General features: G+C 41.4%; 1 protein-coding gene across 1 annotated transcript in view; it reads right to left on the reverse strand.

The window, feature by feature from the left end:
* brinp1 (bone morphogenetic protein/retinoic acid inducible neural-specific 1) overlaps positions 1 to 10,000 on the reverse strand; it is a 119,272-nt gene that overhangs the window by 73,321 nt on the left and 35,951 nt on the right. The window lies entirely within an intron of this gene.

A 10,000-nucleotide genomic window follows, 5' to 3' on the forward strand; every position in this document is an offset into this window, starting at 1 on the left:
AAAATGTACCAAAAGCTACTAAATAGCACTGGTGAATGTTTGATTATATCAAGTTTTATCAATGCTGCAAACATTGGAAAGATCTTTAGGAAAATGTTCCAAAATTCCTGGGGGGCTAATAATTTTGGCCTCAACTGTATGTTGGTCTAAAATATCCTTTCTTTCTTTCTTTCTTTCTTTCTTTCTTTCTTTCTTTCTTTCTTATGCAGTACAAACAGAGAGGAGATGTAGTGACATGTCTCTGTGCAGCGCTGCATGTGGAAGCTGTGATATAAGAATCTGCACAATGGAACATCATCCTGAGAGATTTGAGATGAGTGAGATGTTTAGTGCTGGTCACCATGGAGACCACCAGCTGTGCACATGCTACATAATCAATCTGAGCTTGTAGACTGGATCTGTGTTGTTCGTATCGCCTCGTATCCGTTAACACACACCCCTCAAACCCTCTGATAAAATTCTGTGTGTGTGTGTGTGTGTGTGTGTGTGTGTGTGTGTGCGTGTGTGTGTGTGGGTGTGCATGTGTGTGTGTGTGTGTTTGTGTGTGTGTGTGTGTGTGTGCGTGTGTGTGTGTGGGTGTGCGTGTGTGTTTGTGTGTGTGTGTGTGTGTGTGTGTTTGTGTGTGTGTGTGTGTGTGTGTGTGTCGACAATGAAATTTGCTCTTTAAATATCAGATTTTATTATTTTTTTGAACCCAGCGACTATCTGTGCAAAAATATTTTCTCCTTCTATTTTATTATTTGTAAGTTTTTTTATTGTGAATGATCTCAGCTGATGTTATTTATTGTTATTTGTTGTTTATTCCAGAAATATTCCTATTTATTTTACTGATTTTGTAGCTAACTTCATTACTAAATGTTCTTTTGCGTATTTATTAATAGATTAGAATAAGAACAGTTTTGTTTATTTGTTTATTTGAACTTTTGGTTAAAAAAAGAACATTATTTTTCTCTTGTTTCTGTAAGTTTGTAGGTGTGAGTGAGTGAGTGAGTCCTGTGGAAGTCAGACGTTGGATAACAACAACATCTCTCTCTCTCTCTCTCTCTCTCTCTCTCTCTCTCTCTCTCTCTCTCTCTCTCTTCCTCCTTGTTAATTGTTTCTTCGTCCTCCCCCACTGCTCCGACTCACTGCAGCTCTCCAATATGTGAGCGGAGGCGAGGCGAGGCGAGGCGGCCATGTTGCCTCCATCTGTCCAGAGCTGTGTGAAGCTGCTCCCTCCCACTGCTCCCTCAGTGAGGACACGGTGCCCGCTCGCTCTCAGCTCTGAGTGCACACAACGTACACAATACATACGACAAGGACGGCTCTTCACCATCTGCTCGAGTGGAGGCGCTAATGATTTTTAACAGTGTGGGGTTTACAAGAGTGAGCACTGCCCTTCACTGTACCATATTACACTCCACTACACTCCACCATACTCCACTCCACTACACTCCACTCCACTACACCATACTCCACTCCACTCCACTAGACCCCACCATACTCTACTATACTCCAATCCAGTCCACTCCACCATACTCTACTACACTACACCATACTATACTCCACTACACTCCACTCCACTACACCATAATCCACTCCACTACACTCCACTACACTCCACTAGACCCCACCATACTCTTCTACACTACACCATACTCCACTACACCATACTCCACTACACTCCACTACACTACACCATACCATACTCCACTCCACTACACCATACGCTACTCCACCATACTCCACTACACCATACTCCACTCCACTACACTCCACTACACTCCACTAAACCCCACCATACTCTACTACACTCCACTCCACCATACTCTACTACACTCCACCATACTCTTCTACACTACACCATACTCCACTCCACTACATTCTACTACACTACACCATACTCCACTCCACTAGACCCCACCATACTCCACTCCACTCCACTAGACCCCACCATACTCTACTATACTCCAATTCACTCCACTCCACCATACTCTACTACACTACACCATACTATACTCCACTACACTCCACTACACTACACCATAATCCACTCCACTACACTACACTCCACTAGACCCCACCATACTCTACTACACTCCACTCCACCATACTCTACTACACTCCAACATACTCTTCTACACTACACCATACTCCACTCCACTACACTCCACTAAACTACACTACACCATACTCCACTCCACTACATTCCACTACACTACACCATACTCCACTCCACTAGACCCCACCATACTCCACTCCACTACACTACACCATACTCCACTACACTCCACTAGACCCCACCATACTCCACTACACTCCACCATATTGCACTCCACTACACCCCACCATTCTCCGGTACACTTTACCATACTCCACTACACTCCACTACACACCACTCCACCCCACCATACTCCGCTCCACTCCACTAGACCCCACCATACTCTACTACACTCCACTACTTCACCATACTTCACCCTACTCTTTTGCACTCCACTACAACCTACTTCACTCTAACACACTCCACTACAGCACACTCCACTTGACTCTACTAGACTCTAATATCCTCCAGCATAATCTAGTAAACTTCACTACACTCAACTGCCATCAAATACACTAAAATACACAAAAGTTTAACACGCATCACACTCCACTCTACTACACACCACTACTCTCTAAAACACCCAGTTACACTATTCTTCACCAGACTACACTCTTCCTATCTTTCTTTCTTTCTTTCTTTCTTTCTTTCTTTCTTTCACTTCTTCATATCAAAAAACACTCTCTGGTCACAAACACTGAAAACACACACACACAGTTGCGCAGAAACCTCGTGTTTCCAATCAGATGCTGAATTGTTCCTGCGTAATCCGTCTGACTGTGTTACAGTTCAGCTCTTTCTGAAGATCACGCTTCCTGTAATTGACCTAAAAAGATAAGCTGTCGCTCTAATGAAGTGTGTATGACGGCGAGTGTGTGTTGGGCGCTGAGCCGGCGGCTGTGTCAGACCTAAACCACAAATCTAATCAGCCAAAATCAGGTGCTAATACCCGGCTTATCGCGGAGCTTTGTAGTGACGCACCGCTCCGAGCTGATCTCGCATTGTGACGGCTGCATTTGTGTGCTAATGTGAGGGGAGGGAAAAAGGCTTGTTCACACACACACAAACACACACACCTACATGTCTGCTAAATTGATGGTGCTAAATGAAATGTCAGGCAGATGAGCGTGCTGTGAACATAAGCTCAATGTTTTTAATCTGCTGTATTACATGCAGTTCATGGATATTTAACACAACAACAACTTGTCGATCATCACAATTTCTTAGCCATTTATAGCTACAGCTAACGTTGTGGAACGTCCTTGAAACACGTTTCTCTTCTCAACGATCAGCTGTAAATAGTCGTTTCCTCACAAGATTTTCGGTTTGCTATCGTTTTAAGTTAAACAGAAAAAACAAACGAAGCCTGTCATGATCCTGAAGAACCACAACTCTTTGCGAAACAGCAAAACAACAGCAGGTTCTGCTAACATGCTAATATCAGAGCTAATAAAAGCTTTTCGATATCGTTAAAATCTAGACTTCAAGCAGCAAGCTTTTCAGCTAGCAATGTTAACATGCTAACACCGTAGCTTAGAGCTTTCGAAAGCTTTTGAGCAGTCAGATGTCCGAGAGCACTCGAAAACAATTGCTAATTTGCTAAGTTGTAATTTGCAAGTTAGCATCATGTTTGCTCATAGCATTAGTTTTGGGGGAGGAGCTTAGTCGAGATTGACAGAGTTGGGCTCAAGGAGTAAATTCAAGATGCCATTAAATATAATTTTTTTATAAAAAAAAATGCTAAAGCATGCGCCTGGATCTCGTTAGCACCGTATCCCCTAACACAATATTACAAACTTTAAATTTACAAAATAAAATTCTGAATATTGAATAAAATCAGATTGTAAATAGACACTTTTTCCTTGCCGTCGTTGTTGTATAGTATATACTGTATGTATGTATATATATAATATCCTTCTGTCTGCCCCGACTGTTCCTCAGGCACCAGTGGGAATTTAGTTAGTTTTCACCTTCACTGTGTCTTTTTAATCTTTTGTTATTTTTCCTGCTTTCCGAATCCTTTCTTTCAGAAGTTTCGTCACTTGGGATTGTGGCATCCATCAGCTCTGCTGTTTTCTTCTCCTCATCTATTATCACTATCTGCTTGCTATCTGCCTGCCTGTGTTACTTGCCACATGTTGGAAATCCCTCCGGGTTTCAGACGTGCTTCTAAAAAAATCCAGAATTCCGCATGCAGCATTCCTGATGCCGGGCGTCACGAGATTCGATCGTGTACTCGGGCATAAGAATGACGGCAAAAAAAAATTCTTTTCCCATGAATATAAAGTTACTGTATAAAAGCAGGTCATGTATTTATCTGAAGCTAATAATAAAAATTCTTCTTTCAGCCTTGTGTAAATGTGAAAGTTCCTCGCGGCCTCACGGTCAAGTGATTTCCATTTAAACACAATGTTTAACTACATATTCCTGACCCGCTAATTAACCCCAGGCACCTCTGGGTAAAATGCGGCTGGGGAAAGTACAACAGGAAGTTCTACATGGAATCAGATGGTTACCTTCATCCACATCGATTTAAGAGCTTTTTAAACGTATCATTAAAATGCTTCCGGCTGTCAGTCACCTTCATGTAAATACATGAAGGTGTAAAATGAGCTTCAGTGACTGTTAAAGCTGCAGCTACGGAGAATTAATCAACACCTTCTGACCAATCAGAAGCCAGAATTCAGCATTAGCATGCATAAATTGTGTGTGCCCTGCGATGGGTTGGCACTCCGTCCAGGGTGTATCCTGCCTTGATGCCCGATGACGCCTGAGATCACCACGCCAGGCTCCCCGTGACCCGAGGTAGTTCGGATAAGCGGTAGAAGATGAATAAATGAATGTACACGACGGTTGACGATTTGGTACATCTAGTCTCAGCCTCAGAGGCTCCGCCCACTGGAGACAGACTGTTTTACGCTTTTCTAGCTCCAAGCTTTAGGATCTTAAAGGTTGGAATTTGACAGATTTTTTCAACGCAGTGCTTTTCAAAGTTTCAACACGTATTTATTTCCTTTTGTGGTGTTGTTCAAATTCAGTAACATTAATGTTCCTGCTTTAGAACATATCAATTTAGAAATATTATAATAAAACAAAAAATCAAACATAGCTCATGTGATTAGCAGCATTTTATCCAACAGCAGCATCTCCGTCCGTCTCATCCATCACCCAGTTCCATCTTCTTCTAAACCGAGCTCTAATTACACCTACAGTATCATCCAGGCTGGTAAAAAAAAACAAAAGCAGCCAGACCTGAAATTGCTTCCTTTCTTCACAGCCTACTTTTGAATGTAACACAGGTCTGGCGTAATCTCCTGCATTCAGGATCATTTTAGAATATCGGATGCACATCTAAGTGCACTCCATCCTCAACCGCTTCCTGAGACGCTCTTTATCCCCCTGGTGAAGCGATGCGGGTGAGCTGGCGTACGGAGCGTGGATGCGTCCTACTGACTTATTTACTCAGCTCTTAACCCTGCCAGATCGGTTTCTCCGATAATTAGCTGCACTTCCTGCAGACAATTACAGAAATCCCACCATGCAGGATGATTAGAGCGGGTTCGAGAACCGGTGAGACGTAATATTCTGGGTTTGTGAGTAATGAGTTACGATTCATGAAGAATAAAATCCAGAACTATTTGTATTTATGTTCTCTTAGATACGTTTATATATTAGTGAGAGGGTCAACAGAGGAGAGAGGCAGAGAGGAGAACTGGGATCTTATTAACTTACTCATGGACATAATACAGTGTGTGTGTGTGTGTGTGTGTGTGTGTGTGTGTGTGCTTGACACTGATTGGAGTGCTGTTGTGCACCGAGACGGACTGAAAGGCCCCTTAATTATATCTCACCTTGATGCTGACCTTTTGTTCAGCTCGTCTTCCTTCAGAATCTCAGCCAGATCAGTGTGTATGTGTGTGTGTGTGTGTGTGTTTCTGTGTGTCCAAATTTTCCATTCTTCTCATCTCTCCTGCTATCTGGTCAGCATCTAAATGATTCTCCTCAATCTAATTACCGCAGGATGAGCCGAACGATTCGGGCGGCCGCTCGCTCGGGATTTGTCTCTGATTTAAAAACAAAGAGCTGTGAGATTTTATAAAGCGTAAGATCTACGATTCCATCAACCAGCTCAAGATCGAGTCCTGATTTCATCCTGAAAAGCTCCAAGAACTTTTGTTATCTCGTTTATTATAACAGCTCAGAACATTAACACGGATTTGTTCAGCGTACACACTGCGAATGTACAAAAAGAAAATGTAATTGTTAAATTGGGGAAGTTTTCTGTTGTTGCTTTTATTTCTAATATTTATGGAAGGAGTCTCCAGTGTTGGCTTAGTGGTTAGCACGTTCGCCTCACACCTCCAGGGTTGGGGGTTCGATTGTGTGTGTGGAGTTTGCATGTTCTCCCCGTGCCTCGGGGGTTTCCTCCGGGTACTCCGGTTTCCTCCCCCGGTCCAAAGACATGCATGGTAGGTTGATTGGCATCTCTGGAAAATTGTCCGTAGTGTGTGATTGCGTGAGTGAATGAGAGTGTGTGTGTGCCCTGTGATGGGTTGGCACTCCGTCCAGGGTGTATCCTGCCTTGATGCCCAATGACGCCTGAGATAGGCACAGGCTCCCCGTGACCCGAGGTAGTTCGGATAAGCGGTAGAAGATGAGTGAGAAATGGTGACATGTTGCATTAGGACTATTATTTTATTATTTATATTCATATACACACATAAGACATAACTGACAGTCACACAAACCTCACGATCATTTAATGCATGGATTTGCAAACGACCGTAAATGCAGCTTCCGTAAATACACAAATAAACTAAATCTAAGAACTTTTTATTAAACTAAAAAATTAAATAGCTAAGACTATTAAAATGCATAATACACCTATATCACTAATAATAATAATAATAAAATGAATACATGCAGTAAATAATAATGATAAAATTCTATAATTCATCTATTATATGTTGTTGATAGAGTTTATAATATATTGGTCACAAGGGAATATAAATTTATTGATTGCTATTTTTAGCATTTTTTAATAATACGGTCTCCCATGTACGAACGAGGACGGGGGAAAAGGAAAAGGAGAATAAAATAATAAAAATATTATTATTATTATTTATATTTTCCATTTTTAATTTAAATGAATTATTTTTTTATTTTCAAAAAAAAAAAATAGAAATAAAATGTCCTGTAGATAATGTGATTGTAATAAAATATATATTTTTTATTTATTTGTTTGTTTGTTTGTGTTTGTTTGTTTAAACGTATTATAAAGTATTATAAAGTCTTTCCTCTCCCACTATTAAATGATTCATTATTATTTTGTTTGGATTAGAGCTGATCTTCTGCTCCACAACTCCAGCAAAGCGCATCGACCTTGAAAGTTTGTCGTCAAACCGAATCTGAACTTCATGCAGAAGTGGACTGTCATATCTTTTTAATCAGAAATTGATTAGTTGCTACCTAATTAAGCTGATGAGGCAAACATAAAATTACCCCCATTAGCATAAACAGTTTGACAAATCGTGGTTAAATTGCGCTTGGCAGTGCGAGGACCGTATGTACGGGATGATTACAGCTTCCTCTGCAGTGGCAGCGAGCGTCCTCGGAGAGAAAAAAAAAAGGAAAGAAAAGAAAAAAACAGGTTGCGCATAACAAGGGGCTGAACAGAAAGAAAAGCAGGAAGTGCACAGACGTGCTATTATACACTCTAATATGCCTATGAGTCAAGAGCTGTTTTGGCAGGCGGGAATTAACATCAACATCCAGCGTTTATTCACCTCATATTCATTTCCGCCGGCGTGATTTCAGCTTGAGCAGATGGTCGTTTTTCTCGGAAACACAAAACTGTGAAGGCCTGGGCGTTATTTTGCAGGAGGTCATTGGAACTGAACATCCAGTGTTCTCAAAGGTTTTATTTATTTGTAATTTATGTGCATCTTGTTTTTCTTAGAACGGGAAAATTTAATGCATAAAAAAACATTTCACCGTTAAATTGTTCGCCTGGAGAGAGGATTTTTTTTTAGAAATCTGGCAACCTTCTGCCATAATGAGCTTCTCAAAACGTCTCCAGTATCTGTATCTGTACTGGGATCTGATCTATAATCACATTCAGTTGTGTATTCATCTGGGATCCATGTTTATATTTGTTTAGAATGATTTTATCTGTTCATTGTCTATAATGTGTTGATATTAAGTTACATCCCGAGGCCACGAGATCCCACAAGTCTCAGCCACGGAGTGTGTAAGCTGAACCTACACCGAGCCACACGTGCATATGACCATATAGTAGCTTATAAAATCTGTTCCTATAGAGAGAAGGAAGTTATAAATGATTAAACTGAACTGTAAGGAGATTAAAATATTCTTTTAGACTGAGGCATAAGAGGAATAAAACGCTGCTGGACTTCCTGTGAGAAGAAAATAAGTAATTCTGTAGCAGTAGTGGTAACTGCTTCATCACAACAGCGTGTCGCTGATTATTTTCTGCTAACGACACAACACAGTTTATTTTTTTTACTTATTTAACTATTTTTACTTATTTCATAATACAGTCTCAAGAAAATGTAACTGGATGCGAAACAAGTCACTCCTCAGATCCCTCCTCACTCCCTTAAACTTACAACCTAGTGAATAACTTAACTGTTTAGATAGACGCTCCTGTGTTCCTGGACTCGCTCTGTCTGTCTGTCTGTCTGTCTGTCTGTTTGTCTGTCTGTCTGTCTGTCTTCTCTGTGTATTATTGTTGGTGCAGCTCCTACGTCTGGACCAGATGGAAATGCTACACAATCACACAGAGATTTCCTTCATTACTCATTGCAAATAATAAATTCAAACAAAACCTTTTTATTTTTGCCAGATTAAAGTCCCTTACAGAAAAAGTACCAATCTGTCAAAGTAAGCGCTGGGACTTTGTGGAAATATGGCAGGAAAAAAATAAACAAAGAGGTGAAGCAGGGATTTGTTAACGTTTTTGCTAGGAGAAGCCGATTAGCTCCGAGGTCTCGGTCTGGTTATTAACCCGGTGGCGTAGCGACGCCTCTCTGTGTCATGCCAGAGACCTCTTTTACTCTTTAATAAAGGCTGAATATCACAATCGTCTCCTCGCAGTGATGACTTTATTATTTTCTATTCACCTCCTTGTTAAACCCTCGTGAAAGGAGATTCACTTCGTAACGGTTCCGGAGCTCGGCGGCTGTGTCGGGATAGAGCGGTCCGCCATTATTCCGTTCTCTCCTCACCACCTGATCAATAAGCATATCGCCACGTTCATAAATATTTTCATTCTAAATAAGAAATCATCCATCTCGCCCTTTGATTACTGCACAATGAGAGCTCGTGGCTCTCTAAAGTGTACTAATAGACAGATTAGCATTTATATTGGATTTCCCGTCCGCACGAGAGCCGCAGAAAGAGGCCGAGAACAATGATCACTGAAAGAAGGGTGATCCGACCTCATCTTTCAGTGTGCGTTAGTGCATATGTGTGTGTGTGTGTGTGTGTGTATATATGTGTGTGCTTGTGTGTGGAAAAACAGCTAGCCACCCACATGGCTGGCCTTTATTCTCTCCCCAGCTCTTTATGTGGTCTTGAATTCTGATGTGGTGAATCAGCAGGAACCGAATGAACCCACTCTGTGTGTGTGTGTGTGTGTGTGTGTGTGTGTGTGTGTGTGTGTCTGTATTCCTCTCACGTTGTACACTACAACACAGCCAAACACAACTCGTGTTAAGGCTTTGTAAAGGCACGTGTCTCGGGCAGCTCTTCAGTACCGAATAATGCTGTAAACAGTCTAAAGCTCGACTCTGCAGGAAATGTGCACTGGGTCTGTTCTGCAAAGAGCTCACATGATCTGAGACCTGATGTGTAATGCCTGCATTTATATCAGAGATGTGGAGAAAAATCGGCATGGCA

Source organism: Tachysurus vachellii, chromosome 26 (assembly GCF_030014155.1).
Source record: "Tachysurus vachellii isolate PV-2020 chromosome 26, HZAU_Pvac_v1, whole genome shotgun sequence".
NCBI classification, from domain to species: domain Eukaryota; kingdom Metazoa; phylum Chordata; class Actinopteri; order Siluriformes; family Bagridae; genus Tachysurus; species Tachysurus vachellii.